At 49.6% G+C, this 21,996-nt stretch overlaps 1 protein-coding gene across 3 annotated transcripts in view; it reads right to left on the minus strand.

Moving 5' to 3' along the window:
- PKNOX2 (PBX/knotted 1 homeobox 2) overlaps positions 1 to 21,996 on the minus strand; it is a 229,807-nt gene that overhangs the window by 160,441 nt on the left and 47,370 nt on the right. For 2 of the 3 annotated variants that reach the window (XM_036449445.2, XM_036449441.2), the window contains exon 2: positions 10,842 to 10,911. The gene's annotated coding sequence lies outside the window, so the exon portion shown is untranslated. Of the gene's footprint in view, positions 1 to 10,841; positions 10,912 to 20,655; positions 20,667 to 21,996 lie in introns of those variants that run through there. The other variant, XM_036449442.2, reaches the window with a different exon arrangement.

Here is a 21,996-nt window from a genome sequence, read left to right on the forward strand (position 1 = left end):
TCCTGTAAGATGAGACTGCTCCTACTCTTTAACCAATGAAACCAAGGACGTGGGAGAGCAGGATTGGCGCTCAAATCACTGCACTCCCTTCTCCCGATGCTTCCACTGGGCAGATGGGCGGGCAAGGCAGAGATGGACACCAGCAGGTGGTGTACAGCCCCCGATTCAGAATCCCTTCCCATCTCCTCATGTTCCACTGCCGTCTTCCCCCCACTCCAACCCCCGCAACCCCCCAACATCCCTAGAGAAACCCAGGGCTGGTGAGGACCTTCCCAGGGCCCAGGCTGGAAATGCCAGCAGCCCTCCCTGGAAGGCTCCCTGGTAAGGACATCTCAGAAGGACCCTCAGTAGACCAGCCCACAGCAGCCTCCCATCCCTCCTCACCCTGCTCCTTGCTCCAGCCTTGATATATTTTGCATCTAGAAAGCCAGCACCCACCCCACAAAACCCCTGAGCCCTCCCTAGCCCTGGCATTGTTCTCCTCCCAGGAATTGAAAGCCTCGGGGTCCAATCTAGCCTCTACCACTAAACCCTTGATGACCCCAGGCAAGCTGTTGCCTCATTGAACCTCAGTTTCCCCACTGAGGAATTTTGTGATCTCTAAGGTCCTTGAGCTTCTTCCTCACCCACTTCTCCTTTGCCTCCCTGCTCCACCCACAAAAGCCAGGAATCCCTTCCCTCCGATGAGTCACCTGCAGGCCGACACCTCATCCTAGACCCTGGGGACCGCAGGCTTCACCATCCTAGTGGCAAGGTCCCTGATTCAACACCAATAACAAATGCTTCATCTGAGAGAGAAGTCCAAGTGCAGTGGAAGGTGTGTGGACATGAGTTCAAATCCCACTGCTCCTCTTCCTGGCTGTGGAAGCAGGAGTGTGTTTTGTAACCTTTGGATTGAGCCTGGCTCCCGGAGCTGTGCTGGGAGAGGACCTGTCTCCGGGGGTTGGTGGGAGGCTGCTAATGCATGAGGAGCGCTGAGTGCTGTGGCTGTCACACAGCTGACACTGGTGCTCTTCTTTGGCCCCTTAGATTCGTGCACTGCCAGCCGCGGGGATCACAGGAAAGAGGAAGAGAGCAGCTGCCCAAGCCCAGCGGTCACCATGGCTGAGCAGCTTCATGGTGACAAAGCGCACCCTCCACCAGAAAAGAGCTCCCCCAGGGAGAGATCAGGTGGGTCACGTGAGTGTGACACTTTTTAAAAAATTGAGTTTAAAGTTATGAAACAACAGCAGTGAAATCCTCCTGCCTCTGCAGGTACTGGGGCCCAGGTGGGAGTCAGGGGTATTAAACTCACCCGCCCTCTCTGACAAGACCAGACAGTTCCTCTCATGGTCTCCTGCACCAGAGAGAGGCTGCATCACCGGTCCCAGCCTGGAGAGGGATCCGTCTTGTGGACCAAGATCATGGGTACCCCCTAGGTGCCCCACCCCCCTAGCCTAATTCTGTCCTAAGTATTCCTTAGGTGGCTCCCATTTCCCGCTGTAATAAATGGCACAGAATGCAAATGGAGGTGGATGTGGGACACAGATGTTTGCACTAATTTAATTGAGGGAACACCTTGGATTAAACACTTTGCAAAACACTCACAAACAGGTTCAGTGCATTCGGTAATGAAAAGCCTGCCAGCCTCTGGCACTGCTGTGGCTGCCTGGGGCTCCTGGAGAGTAGCGGGGAGCGGAAGGGGTTGGGGGACGCCATGAACAGGGTAGGGACAAGATACCTCCAAACCCAGGGCTGAGGCAAGGGAGCTGGTCCCAGTGAGGGCTTCCAGCAGATTCCCCGCCAGCTGGGCCCGCTCAAAGAGACAGAATTCGGAGGGGCTAGGAGGGGAGAAAGCAGCACCTGCTTCCCCAGGTGGGTAACTGCTCACCTGTGGGGGTCAGCAACAGGCAGGGTCTCCCTGTCCTCAGCTCCAACCTGCAGGCCTCACTGCCATCTGGCTGACGGCCAGTTGCCCACCCATATGGGATTGGAGTTCCAGGCCCTGTGACCCTAAGAAGGTCGCTGATTTGACCTGCGGGGCGTGTGGGAAGGTGAGAAATATCTCTCAGAAGTTTGGGGGCAATGGCAGTGCTAAATTCCCTGAAGCTTCTTCTTCCTCACCTTCCCCTACAGCTTAGGGTGCCTCAAAGCTCAATCCTGGGCACCTAGAAAACCTCCACCCTTCCCCTGGCCGTTCCCCATCCACCCATTCATCCTCAGTACCTGCCTGAGAGGTGTGCTGTGGTGAGGGAGGGAGGCAGGCATGAGCAATTCTGTGATAAGTGCCCTCAGAGAGACACGCATGGTAACCCGGAAGGGGACAGTGCACCAATGTGGCAGAGAGGGAATGGGGGGAAGGATTTCAGCAGAGATGATGAGGCACAGAAGTCTAGGCAATTGCAGAACCTCAGGAGAGACCTTCCATCTGGGCCACAGGGGGACAGGTGGCCTCATGAAGGTGGGCCTACTTCCACCAGCCTTCCCCCCCACCTTGGCCCCAAAGTTTCCATAGTTGCACAGATCTGGAATCAGCTTCTGTAATGATTGCTCTGTAAGCCTCAGAGTTCAAATCAGGCCTGATGATTTTATATTCCTAAAAACAGAATCCCTAATTTCCAAGCACAATGATCACTTCAAGTGTAATGATCATTATAATAATTACCTCTCATACTTGTGTGGTGCTTTAGAGTTTATAAAACACTTTCGCATATCTCCTATAATCTTCTACCAACAGCCCTTTGAGAAAGCTAGAATAGGTGGTATTAGTATTCAAGTTCCCATATGAAAATTACAGCACTAGGACTCAAACTCAAGTGTGGTCCCAAAGTCATGCTTGTCCACTCAATTCATTCATTCAATCATTTTGTGCATCACAGAGTATTTGTTGAGCACCTACTAAGTACTGAGAAACACTTCACACTCAGAGCATAGCATGGTGGGGATGTTAAGATGAAGGGCAGCCACTGACAGATGCACATGAACCAAAGGAAAATGCTAGGGCAAAAAGCAAAGCACCAAAACTCAGGACCCAAGCAAACCACAAAGCTACTCTCTTCAAACACTGCCTCAGTCCCACTCCCCCATCTCTCTCACACATACACACACACACACCGAAGCCTACACATCCACATATGATAATAGACACATTGCAGACACGGAGGTCTGAGTTGTTCTCCCAGGCTGTCCCCATGCCCCCAGCATAGAACACAGACTCCTCTGCTCCTGTTGCCTCCACCACTGCCTGGGTAAGAGTTCAGAACTGGCCACCACAGGCCACTCTGTATGGCCTGAGCTCTGCCTCGTTCCCCAGCACACACACCCAGACACAGGGATTCCAGCACAAGTGTGATTTCCGGCCTCACAGGCAGCAAGTGTATGACACACTTCTGGTGGGGCTTAGGTAAGGAAGGGTGGGTGGATGGATAGATGAATGGGAGAGTGCATGAATGGAGGAATGGGTAACTGGGGGGGGGGGGGGGGGGAACAGGAGATGGACAAGCATAGAAGCTTTGGGTAGATCCTGGGCCCCTGCAGTGGGCCCCGTTACAGGACACTGCCCTGCCCTCTGAAAAGGACAAAGGAGCCCCAGTTCCCTCTGCAAACACCACACCCTCCTTAGGATCCATGTGAGAATGTGGGACAGGAGACACTTTCACCTGGTACAGGGCCTGGCACACAGAAGGAATGAGGGCCTTCCCCACAAGTAAAGGCAACAGTAAAGATAAAAGACTGTCCATCAACTCCACACAGCTCCTGATCTCCAACCACCATCCCTCCTGGGGGCCCACTAGAGAGAGCCTCTCTATTATTCACCCTCTCCTCCTTGGTCTATTCATCCATCACCTCATTCAACCAACCTTGTAGGTGCCTGTCATAGCCAAGCAGGATTCTAGGCACTGGGATTAGGAGAAGAATAAGGTTTAGTCCTTAACTTGGATAGACAAACAACTACAGCTGGGACCTGTGATGACACATGGGACAAAGGAGTCCAGCCACGTTTCAGGAAGAGGGACATATGAAGGACCAAGGGAGGTATGTGAGCTGGGCTTTACAAGTGGAGAGGTTATCCAGGAAGAGGAGATTCCAGGCAGAGGAAACAGCAGCACAGAAGCACTGAGGTGTGAAGCTATGCAGAGCATTTGGGCACCGGCGTATTTGGGGGTCAGGGGTGTCTGAGTGTCTGTAACTAACAGGAAAGAGGGAGCAACAGGGATGTAGGAGATGAAACTGGACAAGTAGACAGAGTGGAGCTGCAAAGCCCCAGGTAAGCCAGGCCCAGGAAGCAGTGGATGGTGGAGAACCACTGAGGATGATGGAGCACGGGCAGGCACAGTCAGACTCAACAGCATTCATTAGGCTCCAGCTCTTGAAGGCCCAGTGCTGGGCTTCTCCAACCGTAGGAGGCGATGCTTGGCTGATGATAAATGAATGTGAGGAGATGTTCTCTCTGTGATTCATGCAGATATCCCTGGAGAAATGGCCAGCTAACAGCAAAAGCCAGAAGAGGGGTTCCCACATCCTCATCATCTCCAGCATCACCCAGTGGCATCATTACTGGTCCCCTCCACCCACCACGCACAGCTGGAGTCGCTGGGAGCAGTGCTTGGTAATCCTCGGCACCTCCTGGGATTCGGGAAGCACATGAGAAGGGATAATGGAGCCACAGAGAAAGAAAAAAAGGGGGAATTCCTCAGGCTGTCTGAATTTATGACTGTTTGGATGTCCAATAAGCAGGAAAGAAAGGCAAGGAGGGTGGCAGCAGCCCACCTTGTGGTTTCCAAACCCTGCTCCCGCCTCTCTGGTCCTCCTGCTCAGAGCAAGGAGTTTCTCCCTCCACCTTCCTCTTCCCTCCCCTATCTCCCGGTTGGTCCTCCTTCCCAGGCCCCCTCCAGAAAGGTTTATGGAGAAGGCTCCAGATAGCCCCCTCTCCTGCAGGCACAGTCACACCAACTGAAAGGAGATTTAATTAGCAAAATCTCGTTAGGCAAACGAAATTATCCGTAAGACAATAGTCCTCTGGACAGGGGGTATGATTAAACAAAACCATTCATTGAGAGTCGCATTGGCAGCTCCCTGGATGCGTCCATCTCCCCGGCAGGCTCCACTTTGCTTCCTTGAGCCAGAGGACCCTTCTCTGCCTCCTCCCACCCGCCCCCTCCCCACTCTGTCTCCCCTTCCAGAGCCCCTTCAGTCAGGGCTGCAGCCCTCCGCATCTCATCAGCAGCCTCCCTGCCACCAGATTCCCGCTAAAGTGCCTTGATTGCATAATGTCTATTTGCATAATGTAAATTGCAATCTCCTAGCTCGGGAGGCAGGAATCACAGAACAGCCATTATTTTTTACCACTCCACAAAAATTCTACATTTAGAAAGCAGATTTGCAGCTCAGAAAGTCGCATAAATCTGAATCTGCCAGCAAGGCCATTAAATCACACCAATTAAGCCGGACCGACCAAGAGCCCCTGTCACTGTTCCCTGCACACCGAGGACCCCAGCCCAGATGGAGGCCCCGGCAAACTGGAGGCCACCGCAGCAGGGCAGGGAGCAGGAGCCCTGAGAGGTAGGAAATGATGTCTTATAAACCTTAGCACACACTCCAAGCACAAGCGCCCATTAAGACCTGGTGAGAAAGGAGAGAGGGGGCGGGACTAGTGTGAGTTATTTCTAAGCTTGTTGCCCGATTTCTTATGGGCACACAATCTGTCTGCAGACTTTTGATTGATGGAGTAGGAGAGGGCATATGAGGAAGAAGCCTGCACCTGTAGCAAAGGTAGAGGGGAGAGCCAAGGACTTCATGGAGGAGTGACCTGTCCCTGTCTTTAGCAGCTCTTCAATGGCCTGTTCTCTCTTCTCCCAAGTTCCCTCCAGCCAAGTGAGAGAAAATGGAGGACGAATCCTGCTCTGACTGGGCTGGGCTGGAACCTGAGTTTCTAAAAGAGCTGTTTCCAGGGGTCACTGCGGGAGAGGTGAGTCGCGGGGCCCTGGAACAGGACATTCCCCCTGACAACTGCTCATGATTCCAGCTTCCCGGCGGCACTATACCTGGCTACTCTTGCCTCTTTATTGCTCATTCAATATTCATTCGTCAAAGGGCAAGTTGCTAATGTGTATTATTAAAATATCAATAGTTTATGAGTGAACTTTTACGGAAGGTACAGCTAAAGGAAAGGTTCTTGACCATCTATGGCAGAAGAAATGGAGAGGAACAACCTTCCAGCTCCACCTTTTATTTATTCAATGGGTGGGTGGGTGAGTGACTGAACCATGTTGGTAGCTATAGGGTGCAGGAGTGACTCGAGGGCTGTCATTTCATTTAGTCTCACAGAGTCCTCAGGAAGCGTGTACAATCCATTCCCAGTCTAGAGATGAGAAATGTGCCTGGGATCGTAAAAGACCAAAGAGATGTGCCTGGGATCGTAAGTCACAGGTGGGATTCAAACCCAGCTTTGGACTTCAAACCCAACGTATCCCCCCAAGTTGGAGCCTTAAAGACGCAAATGATCTTTATGTGTTTACTTGTTTCCTTCCTTGGGTGCCCAAATGAAACATTAGTCTCCTCACCTGAGTTTCCCAGAAGAGGGAAGGAGAGAACAGAAAATCATTACATGCTTCTCACAGATCCAGTTCAAGAGAGTAGGCCCCACTTTACATACCTAAGCACGTTCCCAGAATCTTTTCTGCACATTTAGAATCTCAGAACTGGGGGTGGCACTGGATTCGACACAATCAGACATCCCCACTTTATAGGAGAGTAAACCCAGGTTCTTGGCGCCACACAATGAAGTGGTTTCCTAATTTGATTTCAACTCTGTCACTAACTTTCTCTATCACTTACCAGGGTATTTCTAGTGTTCTCTGAGCCCCGACCTTTTCCATAATATGAAGATAATAACAGCATCTCATAAAGTAGTGTAAGGGTGCAATGAGAAAATTCAGTCAAGTGCCTAGCTTAGTGTCTGCAGGTAGTAAGTGCTCAATAAAGGTTGGTTATTAACATTACTATCAAGCTGACTTGTGGAAGATACCAAGACTCCCTCCAAACGCCAGTATCTTCCCAGCAAAACCAAGCCCATCACGCCCTCTCTTCTCTGCCCCTCCTTTTCTGCATTAGACACTCTCAGATCGCGGTTCTTTGGGGAAATGGACTGACTCCGTGTCCACTCTTTGTTTGCTTGAGATTTGTTTCTATCCCCTTAAGTCACAACAAGGCATCCAGAGCACTATAATTCTCTTCCAAATTTAGTTGCATCTGTGTTGGGAAAAAGACAACGGAAAGGAACTAGGTCCTTCAGGATCCCCCTGTCCCCGCCACTGCACCCCTGACAAATTACAGGGTGTGGGGGAGGGAAGAAGGGAGACAGAGAACAGAGGTGGGGCAGGAAGGAAGGGTTGGCCATTACCGCCCCCCCCCCAACCTCCTGTCCCCAGCACCACCCTTGCAGCCTCTTAAGCCCTGATCCTTGGCTAGACTGTACCCCAGCTTGGAAGGCCATGAGGTTGGGGGTGTGGGGAGCCCTGGATAGGAATGAAGGGCTCAAGGCTTGCGGAGCCCTTGGTCACAGGTCTAGGCCCCTCTCCAGACCTGGCACGTCAAACTGTGGGTTGCACACCAGAGCTGGACTACAAGGTGGAGGCTTCCACCAACTGCAGGGCCTCCTGACACCTCATGACCTCAAGAAGTCCCATCTTGGGAGGAGAGTCTCTGGGGGGCCTTTAAACCCTGAAGTCTGTGAGTTAAGAGACAGTTTCATTATCTAAGGCAAAGGTTTCTTTAGCCTATCCTTGGAAGTAGAGGAGGCCACATGGATCCAGACTCTACAAACACAAGTTGTAGTGGACTATGTTCCCCAAAGGCGGCTGCAACAACTCACACCTCTCCCCACCCATCTCTTCTTCAATGAGCTGCTGGACTCCCTGTGAGACATGGCGGGGGAGTTCCAGGGTCCGGTCTTTAAACCTCATGGCCTCTAACCGCCATGGTGAAGAGACTGTGGTGAAGGTGACACTGCCTGCCTCCGGAGAGTAGGTCACAAAGGCAACAGAGCTTCTGCCTCTCTCTCTCTCTCTCTCTCTCTCTCTCTCTCTCTCTCTCTCTCTCTCTCTCTCTCCCGGGAGGCTCCCTCTTGCAATCTAGCCACCAGACTGCGAGGAAGCCCAGGCTACACGGAGAAGCCTGGATGGTGGTCTGGCTAATGTCTCAGGCAACGGCTAGTATTCAACTCCCCAAATTATGAGCCTTTAGAGCAAGCATGTCAAACTCACAGCTCACAATGAATATTTCTGCGACCCAGCCAATGTAACAGTATGTGAGAAACGTTTTAATAAAAATTTCGTAACTTAATTTTCACAATATCCTGTTATACATAATTATTAATAACGAACTACAACATTCACTAATGACTGGTTACTATAATAGTTTTGCATTCATTTTCTACATGCCTTATGTGCAGGCGCACCATTTCTCTCCACTAATACCAGCAGTGAATATTTTAGCAACTGACTGCCACGTCATTAGTCTTAGGCTGATTTGTTTGGTGTGTGCAACAGGAACTATTTTGCTTTCGGAGAACAAGAAAAATAGGTTTATTTGCATTACACTTATTAATGTGTGCAGTTAATCAGTGTCTGGTAAATTGATGTTCAAGAAAAAAATATGAATTTTTATTAAAATGTTCTATTATTTTATGTTAACAATTACTCATTTATTTCAGCCCTTTGTCTTCAGCAGTCTCGATCAAAAGAAATCTACATTTCTATGAAAATTGAAGCTTTTGTTGTAAAAGCTTAACTTAAACATAAACTTAAACCTTGTTTATTTGGCCTGTGTCAGCCTTTGAGTTTGACATGCTTGCTTTAGATGATTCTAGCACCCAGACTTTTATCTGCCCCAGCAGAATCCCAGACCTGATGGAATAGAAACCAGTTGTCCCTACTGGGTCCTATTTGAACTCATGCCTCACGGATTATATGAGCATAATAAACGTTGTTAAGTTGTTAAGTTTGGGGGTGGTTTGTTACACAGTCGTACGGACTGGAACACCACTGAGATTAAATTAGGATGTTTGTTGTTTCCCACTCAAATACAGCCTCGCTGGTCGTCTCTCTGAGACACCACAGTTTCCGGCTTTTCCCTCCTCAGCTGGTCCCAGGCCCTCTGAACCTGCCTCTCCTCATCCTCTTCCCCCCACACTTGAAAGATCATTTTAATCTTCCCGGGTCTGAGTCGTGGAACCTGAAGAAACGAGTTTTTCCTTGTTACTCTGTGCAGTTTTTCCTTGTATCCCTGCCAGGGAGGTGTCCCTGGGTGTGGGTGGCCCGGGAGCCTGGTGCCCGCAGGGACAGGCAGAGAACATGAAGACCTATTCCCCCCCATCCGTGGCTCTCATTAAGGTTCACGCTCAGCTTGCTCCTCGCGTACTTGACTTGACTTATGAGGTCCCTCTAACCTCCGGTGCGAGGAGACATCGATTCTCACAGAGGTCATTATCTTTCTGCTCTGGCTCCCTCACCCCAGCCCTGTCTCTGAGGTAGGCTTTCCTGGAACAGGATGAGGGAGGCGCCCTTCCCCGCCCCCTGGACCTGGGGGTCCAACCACTCCAGACCCTGGGCTGGAGAGGAGGTGCCCTGGGAGCCGTGGCCGTCAATCACAGAGGCGACCAGCACTAAATCGCAGACCATTAGGCGGAGGGCCGGCGCCCTGCTCACTCACCGGGCAGCCATCGGCAGGATGTTAGATGATCGCAGGGCGGCCATTCTTATGATTTATTCAAATACTCATTACAGGCAATCTATTTTTACACAGAGGTGAAGATGTGTGCTGATAACGGTTAATCATTTATAATTCCATGGACTGGTTGGAAGCCAATGTACTATCAAAGTTGCAGCAGCAGCTTCGGCCCTGGCAGCCCCAGAGCAGGGCGGAGAAGCTGGGGAGCCAGGGAGCAGCCCAGGCCCAGCTCACACCTTCAGTGCAGCACGAGGCTGCAGGACATAAGAGGCGGGAATCCCAGATGAGCCCCACAGCCCCAGCCTGGGCCAGAGGATGCTCTACATGCGACTGCAGAGGGATTGCAGAAAAGGGTCCAGCTGGAGCCACCGAAGAAGGCACCACAGAGGAGGCTGGACTGAGGCCGGGTCCTACAGGTGTGTGAATCTTGCCAAGTGGGAGAACCAATATGAACCAATAAGCACAAGGATAAGGTAGAAGGTTGCTGTGTAATGGAAGGGAAGCGACGGCGGTATTTCCTTGTCCTTCCTCACCCTTCCCTAGAAATAACCAGATGTAACAACAAGGGCTATGACCTGAACCCAGACCCTCCTATTTCTGACCCCCACGCTTACTCCATAGACGATAGGGGCTGGGGCCTGGGTCAGTATTGCAAATCCAAGAGCTGCCCTCTCCGACACATCTGACACACATAACATGGCATGACCACCCACTGCACCATCAATAGTCTAATCAGTGTTTCCCAAAGTGTGGTACGCGTACCCCCAGGGGTACGGGAAGAGTTTGGTGGGGGTATGCATTGCACCGGAGTTTGGTGGGGATGTGCACTGCACATGCTTAGCTGCGCCTAATTCTATGTTCTCATGAGTACGAGGGGTACTCAGCGTTATGAAAATTATAGAAGGAGTACACATATGTCAAAAGTTTGGGAAACACTGGTCTAAGTAAATAGAATGTTGTGTTGTCACATTCATACTTAAGCTAATGAGAGGCCCACAGTAGTTTACATTCTGACTGCCCCACTGTTGATTTCTCGTGCACAGTGCATGGCTGTTAAAGATCAGGTTCAAAACTGGTCTTTAACCCGTAACCTTATTGAGTCACCACAGAAAACGCCGATCAAATTTACTTACAGTTCACAGTCCCTCTTCTGATGAGTGGCATGGAGGACAGAAAGCCTCAGAGTCCTGCTCCAGACTTCACCTGTCAACGAAAGAAAACATTTTTATAGACCGAGTACAGTTCTGCTGGGAGGGAGCCAAGATGAGGATGACAGTACAATCAGAAGTAGGTCTTGCCAGGAGCAAAGCCAGCCCTGCAGCCCTGTGCCCACTGTGCTGAGTGGTTAAGTCTCCTGAGCAAGGCACTCCTGGTGCAAAACGATGATTTGTAGACATCTAACCAGGACAAAGAGACAGGACCGCCCTCTCTTACCTGCTTGTGGCCTCGGTTTCGTTGAGTTCCACCCCCATCTCTATAGAAATCCCAGAGAAAGAGAGGCTCCTGGCTGTGGAGAGCCCTGAGCTGGCCAGACAATCATTGTTTACTGACACCTCCTTGTCTGATGGGAGACCCCAGGCAGGGGACAGAGCTGAGCAGCCCCCCAGGGAATGTGTAGTCTATGGGGAGAAGGCTGCAAAAAGCAAGCAAACAAGCAACAAGACTAATGCTGTTGCTGATGGCAAGAACAAGGAAGGGTGATGTATTGTAGAAGAGAGGACTTTCAAGCAAAGGTGCCGAGTCCAGTTGGGCTGCAAAGAAAAGAATGCGTGTGGAAAATAATAGGGCAAGTCTGGGAAGATCAAAAACACGACTGCTTTTTATTCTCCTTCTGAGGTGAAGCAGCATGAACAAGAACAGGAAGAGCCCAGCACGCATCCCCGGGTGTCTGCTCTGTGATTTACACTCGCAAGGTGCAGCAGGAATAAGATCCATGGGTCCTGTTATAAAAGTGCCGCCGCATCATTGGGGGAATAAGATTAACCACATGAAACAGCATCCGATAAGACAGGACTATATATATGGCCGTGCCGAGCTGTGCGGTGGAGACCATAATTCTCTCTCCACAGAAAAATGAAGTCGGAAAGAGATGAAGCGCTCAAGGAAGTTTGCAGGGGTCTTGGAGGACTGGAAAGGAGAGATCTGGCTGATGGAAAGGAGAGGGGGTGGGGAGCATCCCAAGAAAGGGGAGCAATCCCACCAAGGATGAGAGAAAGAAGCATGCAGTGCCCTGGGATGATGCAGAGGCCAGCCTGCCCGAGAGAGTCCAGAGCAGAGGCTGACACTGAATGAGCCGGCTGGACCGGAGCATCCAGAGCTGAGAGTGTCAGACAGAGAGGCCAGGCTGAGCTGTGAGCTCATGGAGCCATTGAACTTTCTGATTTTTAATTAAAGTACAGTTGACACACAATACCACATTAGCTTTAGGTGTACAAGCACAGTGATTCAACATCTACATACCCCACCCAAGTCTAGTTACTGTCACCACACCAAGTTACCATGGAAGGCTTTTCAAGAAGGAAATGGCATGAAGAGAAGTCCTGCCCCATCTCCACGGCCTTTAGTCTTTATTTTCCTTCTATTTAAGATAGAGAGGCTCCTTGGAAGAGGTGGGACTTCTATTTAAGACTCAGGCATGGGGGCAGGCAGTGGGGAGAGGAGGGTGATGTACCCATGATAGTGTCCCCCAGGATGAGGCACTTCCTTTGGGGTTGCCTACCACCATCTGCATGACATCAGAGACAAGACCAGCTCTGAGGACGAGGGCTACATCTTATATGTCTGTATAGCCCTGGAACCCAGCAGAATCCCCAGTAAAAATCAGGTTCTCAGAAATGTTTAATAATGGACTCTGTCCATTCCAACCAGAATCCACAACCAGCAGCTCCGAACCAGCCTCTGATTGGCAAGGAGCTCAACTTGTATTCTTCTAAAGCATGGTCTTGTGGCTACTGAGCATACTAGACTCAGTACAGGAAGTCTCCACACTGAGCTGCAGGGAGCAGGCCTTCATCCCTGCCCCTGGGACTGGCTGTGGACACCAGCATCTTGGGAGAAGATATGGGAGACTGGCCATGTGCTTATGCTGCAAAGCTGGGAAGGATGGTTGCTATGTGAGAGACTTGGGTTCAAGGGTGTTATAATGCTTTTAACACACTGAAAGGATGGGCCAGAACTAAAAAGTCAACCTTTCCTCTATCGGTTTTTACTTTTTGCACAATAACATCATGGCAGCCATAAATATAATAATTTTGAAGAAAACGTACAAGTGCCTACAATCCCATCACTCTCTAAACCATTAAATTATATTATGTGCACATGAAAATCTATTTTTATTTTTTACAGAATTGTAGAAAATTTCTGACAAGAATATATACCCTAAATCCTACTCTCACATTCAAAAATCAATTGCAAAAACACAGCATAGGTGACCTGTTGTGTGTGTGTGTGTGTGTGTGTGTGTGTGTGTGTGTGTTTTAAGTGGGCTGAATCAAATGCATTTCAGGATGAGCCCAGGGTGTGGTGTCATTGCCAAACCCATGAATCATGATCTTAGGTATATTAATAGTCATACCATGTCCCACTGAGGGGCACATGGTCACTTACTTTGTGTTTGTTGGTGCAATTCTGGCACCATATTTTAATAACTTGGATAGTGATGAGTAGAAGAGAGAGATGGGCGAAGGCATCTAGCAGTTAAAGTACCGGTAAAACCTTCAGTAGTTAGTAGTGCAGGCTCATGAATCAGACTGCACAGCTCTGGTCCTTACTACAGTGTGACTTGGGCAATTACTCAGCTTCTCTGTGCCTCAGTTTTTCATCTGTAAAATGGGGCTGACAAGGGCTCTTCCTCTGAGATTAGTTGTGAGGACTGAAGATTTCATAGACTGAAAAGTGCCCAGCAGGTCCTTGCACAACATAAGCACTCACTGAACGCCAGCTATTGCTGTTGCTATTTTCATCGTTAGGAGCGGTGAAGTTGAAGATATGGAAGAAGCTCGAGTTGTCCTTTCATTTGTCCCTCTCTAATATCTCCCTTTGGTCCTAGAAATCCTGGCAAAGCAGCATCCTTTCTCCCATACGGTGGTCCTCCAAACATTTGAAGAAACCATGCAAGAGAAACTGCGCTCCTTAGGACTGCAGGATGGATGTTAGAGGAAGCCAGTCTTCCATTCAACATAAGAAAGAAATTTACAATAAAAATTAAAAAAAAGAAAGAAAGAAATTTCTAGCAGTGAGAACCATCCAAACCTGAGCTGGGCTTCCTCAGATACAGTGAGCTCTCCACACAGGACAGAGGATCCTGCATCCGTGAGAAGCTACTCCAAAGCATGGTCTCCCAGACTCGGTCTCACCCATCAGCACAATATCACAAATAGCAGGAGACTGAGAGAGCTGACAAACTTATGTATGGACAAAATACTAAGTGTCTCTTTCACACCAAGTAATTCAACCCCCCCCAAAAAAAACCGATAGAGGAAAGCAAAAAGAGCCATCCTTTGAGTTGAACAGAGCATCATGGAAAGCATTTTCAGCCCGTGCCTGCCTCTCACACATACATGCACACATGTATAATGCATACATATGTACACATGTGCACATGCAACCTCTCCACATTGTCCTTATTTTGCCCTCGTGACCATGAACGAGCAGAAAGTCTTCCTGAACTGGCACTGACCCGGGACCCACGCTGGGGAGTCATCTGTGTGCATGAGGTTTTAGGCCTTTCCCAAGTCAGCGCTCTGTGGTCCCGGCAGGCGAGCGATCGTGTAAAGGCGTTCAGATAAGCGCCCACGCAGTAATGCAACCAGCATTGAAATGAAGGCTTGTTTTACTCACCATGAAAATGAAATGGAACCATAAATGAGATTGACCAGTCACATAAATAGGAGGAAATTCATTAAATGGTAAATGAGGAGGGAGTTGTTGAATGCCCATGTTTGTTTGGAAAGGAGGTGGGGAAAGGGACAGAAGAAAACCTCCATAGGAGGTAGCACGTACTCAAGGACAGCTGAGCGAGCACCATGACGCTCACTGGGTAAGCCGGGAGGATGGAGAGAGATGAGCCATGGTTTGAGATGGAGAGCAGTAGACCAGGGCATCACAGACATGGGCTTGTGTCCTGACTGTCGTTAATTTAGGACCTGGTAGCCAATACTGGCTCTGAGACAGTAACCCAGCCAGTATTGCATGGGCTTCCTCAGAAGAACCGATGCTGATTCACAACCGTCCTCAGTCCCCTGGGCCACAGGCAGCGCTGGGCACCCAGTTGTAGAGACACTGGAAAAGGTGCCTAAGTCACATTCTCCAGGCCCAGCCCAGACCCAAGACTCTGTTCTTGGGGCTGTACCTGTACAGAAGACCCTATAAAGGACTGTTGGCACTGACAGGCTAATCCTAATAATTTTCCTGTCTGGGAGAAGGAGTTAGAGACACTCATAACCTGATTACAGAAGGCAGTGAGGAGGGGAGGACTTCCATACAGAGCAGTGTGGGCTCCCAAACGGCAAGGCCCCTGCAGAGGCCACCCCTCCGTGGCCAGAGGATCCGCTCACAGGGCAGCCTGCCTGGCCCTGAGGCCATCCTCTGAGGTGTGAACACATCAAGAGTAAGACTTGCTTATTCTCACCAGGAGTGTCACTGCTCTCCTTCCATCCCAGGTCACTGACCTGCCTTGAGCATCCTGTCTTCTCCTGGGCCCAGCTTCCAGCCTCTTCCCATCCTTATCTACCCACCACCTCCCAACAACCCGAGATCTCTCTGAAACACACATTTCATCTCATCCACTCGTCCTTAATGCCCTTCAATGACTCCTCATTGCCTGGCAGAGGTGGTCAGCTGGCAGCCCGCAGGTGAACCCTGACCTGTACGGTGTCTTTGTAAATTCTGCCACCATCTAAAAAGTGGAAAATCTCACTTAAAAATCCAGATTTCTAACTTTTCTTAAAGACCTGGATGACCTGACGATGCCAATCCTGCATTTCCATGTGGCAATCATTGATCTTGAGTACCAACTGCCCCTTAATCTGGCCCAGGCCCTCCTCTGTGACCTACAGAGAGAAGCAAAGCGTCACCCGAAGTCTCTCCTGTCACAGGGCCAGACACCTGGAGGCTGACGCAAGCTGCCTGCTGAGGAGTTTCAGGTTCAAGGTGACAGCATGGGTGGGTCAGGCAGGGTAGCTCACTCTGTTCCCAGCTGGAGGCTGAAGGAGGTGATCTGGAGAAAGGCCATCGCCACCAGGCAGGCCCACCCGTGTCCTTCCCTCTCCCCTGGGCAACTCCTCCACTCCTGGCAGAGAGAGCAGGCCAGAGCCTCAGGGGTGATCTCCAGGAATGACGGGGGCTACAGGGCAGGGCTACAAAGAGGCCACACCCCCTTTCTTCCTGAGGCCCCGCCCCCTCAGTCCAGCCTCTTCCCACCCCCAACTTGGTGGTGCTGCACCCCCTCCAGTTATTTCCATCCCACCATTCCTATCAAAGCCCTAACAGCACATATTTTGTTAATTGTACAAACCTAATGGGGGAATGCATTGGCAAAAAAGGGTAATGGCCATCAGACCAGCAATAAAACAAAATTAATGGCCCATAGGAAGAAATCATGTCCACTTAATCCCAGCTCTGAAACTCTAATAGAATAATGGAATACCAACGGAGGGTTTTTCTCTCCATGTAGATTGCTTACACCATGTTAATCACTTGCAAAGCAGGCCACATACCACTCGGGCTCACATGACCCTCCAGGGAAAGTAGCAGACCAGAAACATTTAGTGCAAGGCTCATTACTGACACGCACCACCGCTGCAACACCTCCCGCGCCCACCCTCCCCCAAGTGGCTCTGCGACAGACCGGGTGGGGTGTCCCAGAGCCATGGGTGGTGGGCTGGAAAGCAAGACCCATCATACCTAATAATAGCAAACATTTGTTGAGTGCTTACTATGTGCCAGACGCCGGGCTAGCTGAACACCTTCTATGTACTGCAGTGATGTATCCCATTTTCATCCTCTAGAGCTGCACAGTCCGGTAACGTACACACTAGCCACAAGTGGCTTTATAGATTCAAATAATCCTAATTAAGGTTAAATAAAATTTACTCTCATCAGTCACATTTCAAGTGCTGGTCAGCCCCATGTGGCTGGTGGCTGTCGCTCTGGGGGCTCCGCTAGAGATCACTTCCTCCACTGGGGAAAGCTGTATTGGACGGCGCGGCTCTGGCAAAGCTGGTACACGGCTGAGCTGAGTCTAACCTGGGTCCGACTCAGTCTGGCTCCAGAATCCCACCTTTCACACCATTTCCTTGCAGAACCAGCAGGTGAGGCAGCAGGGAGGCCTTTTTAGGGAAGATGGCTGAGGGTCTCATGTTCCCTGCAGTGGCCCTCCCCCAACGCAGACAGATCCCCAGTGCTCCACCTGCTGTGAGCCAGCTCTGGAGGTATTGCAACACAGGAAGGTCAGCTGATCTAGCTAACCCAGCCTCCTTCTGCTTGTGAATGAAGAAACCAATAACCCAAATGGTTGAGTGGTCAGCCCAAGGACCATCAGAGTTAGGGCTATAACCCAGTACCCTGACAGACAGGCGTCACTGGCCGAGGGAGAGGTCAGAGCAATGCCCAGTGTCCATGTGTGGCCACAGGAGAGAGGAAAGAGGAGTCCCTCAGCCTTTCTGGAGGGTCCTGGGCAAGGTCAGAAGAGGCTGGGATAAGCCCAAAGGCACTGGGCTCCGAAAAGACATGAAAATGTCAATGGAGTCCTAGCCGATTTGGCTCAGTGGATAGAGCATCGGCCTGCAGAAGGGGTTCAATTCTGGTCAAGGACATATATCTTGGTTGCAGACTCCTCCCTGGCTCAGGCCATGGTTAGGGCTTGTGCAGGAAGCAACCAATTGATGTGTTTCTCTCAATCAATGTTTCTCTATGTCTTTCCCTCTCTCTTGCCCTCTCCCTAAAAAAATCAATGGAAAAATATCCTCAGGTGAGAATTAACAACAACAACAAAGCATGACTGGGTTGCTACTATGTTTTGAGAAAGATAGTATAATAGTGACTATGACAATTAAAAATACACATACACTTTGAGCAGCCCCCGTGTGAGAATGTATCCTATGGAGGAGAGCAGGAATACATAAGGACAAAGGCGCAGCATCTTCAGCAGGAAGATGTGCAAAACCGCCTGGATGTCCCACCAAGTGGGGAATGGCCAAGTAACTTGGGGTCTGACTATGCCAAGAAGAAAAAATTGGATCTGTATCTTTTGCCACGCAAGCTGGCCATAATGCTCAAAGAAACAAAAGTAAGGAGCAGAGTGACATGTGGTATTTGGAATTCCATTTGGTGAAAACAGAGAAAACTCAAGAATGAATTCACCATTTGCCTGTGCTTGTGTGAGCACAGAGGCAGTGGAAGGAACAGCCCGAGTGTTCACAGTGAGCGGATGGGAGAACGGGAACAAGGGACGAAGGCCCTCCATCTTTGGCGCCTTTGCCTTGTTTCTGGATGCAGTTGAGCCACTTTTGTGGTTTTTGAAAAGAAACTGAATGAAGGAAATAAAAATAATTGGTAAGAGAAAGACAAAGAGGTTGGATTTGAGAGGCATCCAGACCTGACTTTAGATCCCCCTTGCGTCCTAGCTGTGTGGCCTTGGGCAAGCTCCTGACCCTCTCTGCGCTTGGTTTCCTCCCTGGAAGCCGGTGATAATAATATCACAGAGTGATGTTGTGGGGGAACTGCCGAGAAAATGAATTTAAAGCTCCTGAGTGACATGGGCCTTTTTATCAACCTGCCAAGAACACAAAGGTACTTCCTAGGTCAACTCTGGCCATCCTCACACATTGTTATGTATCCCACAAGGCCCCTTTATTTTGCCTTATATTACAATATTAGTGTGTCTATCTTCTTATTGAACTGTAAGCTTCTTGCAGGGAGACACAGTGTCTTGCTTAATATTCATTAATCCATTCATTCATTCATCCATTTACTCCATGTAGCATTAAGTTAATAATAACTTAATAACGTCTTGGGCTTATGCACCAGGCACTGTGCCTGGCATAGATACAATAACTAAGAAAACACAACAGTCCCTGCTTTTATGGAGCTCACGTTCTAATGGAGAAAGCCATCTATAAACATATATATCTGATTTATATGTCACATTATAAATAATATATATAATGTATATAAAATGTTGAACGAAGGTTGAGCATTTTATATATGTGCAACATTTTATATAAAATGTTGAGAAGAAACATGGCATGATGGGGGAGCAGAAGTGGTTACAAAGGGAGGGCACTGCAGAGAGAAGACAGCTGAGTCCCCAAAGCTCCTTCCTCTGAGAAAGCACCCTTTGTGGCATGTGCCACAGACCCAGTGCGATCAGTAGCTGCTCAAAAGATGTCAGTTTAAGAACAAAATAAAGATAGACTTGAGCAAGCGCAAAGAAAGACACCTTAAAACCACCCCTCCACTGCTGCGTATATACTCAAAAGAATTGAAAGCGAGATTCGAAGAGATCATTTGCAAACCCATGTTCACAACAAAAGCCAACCCAAGTGTCCATCCATGATGAAAGCATGGGCAAGAATGTGATGTGTACATACGATGGAATATCATTTAGCCTTAAAAAGGAAGGAAGTTCTGACACAAGCCACAAGCTAGAGGACATTCTCCTAAATGAAATAATCTAGTCACCACAGGCCAAATACTTTGATTCCACACACAGATTTACAGAGACAGAAAGGAGAATGGAGGTTGCCAGGTGCTGGAGGAGGAGAGATGGGGAGTTATGATTTAATAGATACAGAGCTTCAGTTTTCCAAAAACTCTATAGGTAGATGGTAGTGATGGTAGCACAATAATATGAATGTACTTAATGCCATTGAATTGTACATTTAAAAATAGTTAAGATGGTAAATTTTATGTGTATTTTACCACATTAGAAAGAGAGAAAGAGAAAAAGAGAGAGAGAGAGAGAGAGAGAGAGAGAGAGAGAGAGAGAGAGGCAAAATTAGGCTTATAGTTGTGAGTATACAAAAATACAGAGTTTATTGTTATGTTATTATTTATTAATATTGTATTATTTATTCATATTACAACTATAAAACTATTTTTGCGCGCGCACGTGAGTGTGTGTGTGTGTTCTTTTACTAAACTACTTCTCCCAGTTTAGATATATTTAAAGAAAAAAGAGCCTGGGGTATTAAAGAGCAGAAAAATGAGCAGCCAAAAGCCCAGGAGAGGATATGGGCCCAGGCAGATAGAGGCAGCAGGAACCCCCTTCTCTAAAGCCACAGTGGGAGAATGCGGGGGAGGGGGGGGCTGCCAGGAACAAAGGGGCTGGGCTCCTGGGCCAGTCCACCCACAGGGGAGGCGGCTTTCCTGTGGGAACATCTGGCCCAAGGTGATTTCAAAGGGTGATGCTGGCACATGAGACAAGATTTAGGGCAGAAAAGAAAAGGAAAAACAAAGTTTTTAACTGGTGGGAGGAGAGAGGTGTCTGGTAGAGCTGGGCCCTCTCTAGTCTGAAATGAAAGTCAGGAATGGAGACACAGCAATGAGTGATGAGCGGGGACCTATGGGGAGAGGCTGGGAGGCTCCTGTGCTGAGTGCAGTCGAGCGGGGGTGGGGAAGGGCTTTAGACCAGACCTAGAAGCAGTCCTGGCCTTTATTGTCCTTGACCCTTATGCCTGCCTCCCCTAACACTCTGGGCCTCCATTTCCCCATCTATTTAGTTGAGTGGCTGAATTAAGGCAAGAGGAATCTTAAGGTGTTAGGGGTCCACAAACCCCTTGAATTTTATCTAGAACAGCATTGGTGTGTGTGCTTTCCTGTAGATTTACAAACTTTGCCACAATTTCAAGGCTGTCAAATCTTCCGAGAAGTTAAGAATCAGCGCAGAAAATACTCACTGTGCTCGCATTTGGCTTGAAAGTTCCAAGATGCCAAAGAATCTTGGACCAGATGCCAATAAATATTTGGGCCTCAAATAAATCAAGATGTTTATCCTGCCTTGTCTGCAACATAGACATACTTTCAAAATGAAGTAAAATAATGATGTACTTTGAAAAGTTAAAAGTATTTCTCTCGTGCAAGGAGGTACGACTGGTTTCCCAGAAAGCAGGCGCAGGTCTGCATGGGGCGGAGTCCCCACACCACTGCTCCCCTGAACAGGGCACAGTGCAGAGTGCGATGGCCACAGGCCACCTTAGCAGAAAGGAAGGCCCCCCTCACTAGACCCTGAATGGGGTCTGGGACAGAAAAAAGACTAAATTCAGCCTCATAAGAGGGCAGAGAAAATATACTGCTTTGTGTCTAAGAGTTCTCACTTTGCATCTGGCTTTGCTGGGGAGGAAATTTTCAACTGTTTGACTCAGAAAAGAGACAGAAGCGCGGATAGGTCAAGGGGAAATAGCTCAGGCAGGGGATAGTATCTGGCCACCAGAGCAGAGGACCCAGACCGAAACCCGGCATAATGGCCAAGATGGGCCACCAGCTCAGAGGAGACCACAGCCATGATGGGCAGTGCCCGCCCACAAGAGCCGATGGGGGAGCTAGTGGGTCAGAACCAGGTCGGGTGGACCTGTATGGAACCTTCGAGATCATCTATTTTGACCTCCTCCTTTCACATTTGCAGAAACAGGTTGCGAGGGGTGGAGACATGTCCAGGGAAGTCCAGGGTAGGAAGCCAGGCCAGCGGAACCTCCATGCTTTACCAGATGTGTTCTGAGTGTAGACCCTTACCGGACTGGAGAATCCAGCTCCTTGCCCTCTAGCCACCTACGGTCTGATAGGAGAGACACGCCAGTGGATTGAGGGGCTGTGTCACCAGCAGGTTTGTAGGGATCACAAAGGAGAGCCTCCCATTTCAGGCACATCCAGAGGTGAGGCAGCGCCAATATTCACCCTGACATCCAGGCCAAGTCAACAGCCACCCACATGGCCGAGAAGGGGGCCCACCCTGGTGGCTGTAGGAAGGAGCCTCCAGGGAGCGAGCCTCCTCCCCCAACCAGCAGGCCGGCTCCAGGCCCCTTGAGCAGCCTGGGCCTCCGATTAGCACTTCCATTCATTATTCCTAACTTGCCCCTGGGGGCTGGTCCTGAATATTGTTTCATAAATAACTTCACAGGGCTCCCGCTTGTCGGCGGAGGGCAGGCAGGTGTGTGCAGCACGGGCTGAGCGTGGGGGCTCCGCTGGGCCACGGCTGGGATGCTGGCTCTCCTCAGAGGGTGGCTTAGTGGAGAAGGCCACCTCCCCATCCCACCTGCATCCAGATCACAGTGGGATGCTGAGAGAGCATTT

The sequence above is a fragment of the Pipistrellus kuhlii genome, unplaced genomic scaffold, assembly GCF_014108245.1.
Source record: "Pipistrellus kuhlii isolate mPipKuh1 unplaced genomic scaffold, mPipKuh1.p scaffold_m20_p_20, whole genome shotgun sequence".
Taxonomy (NCBI): Eukaryota; Metazoa; Chordata; class Mammalia; order Chiroptera; family Vespertilionidae; genus Pipistrellus; species Pipistrellus kuhlii.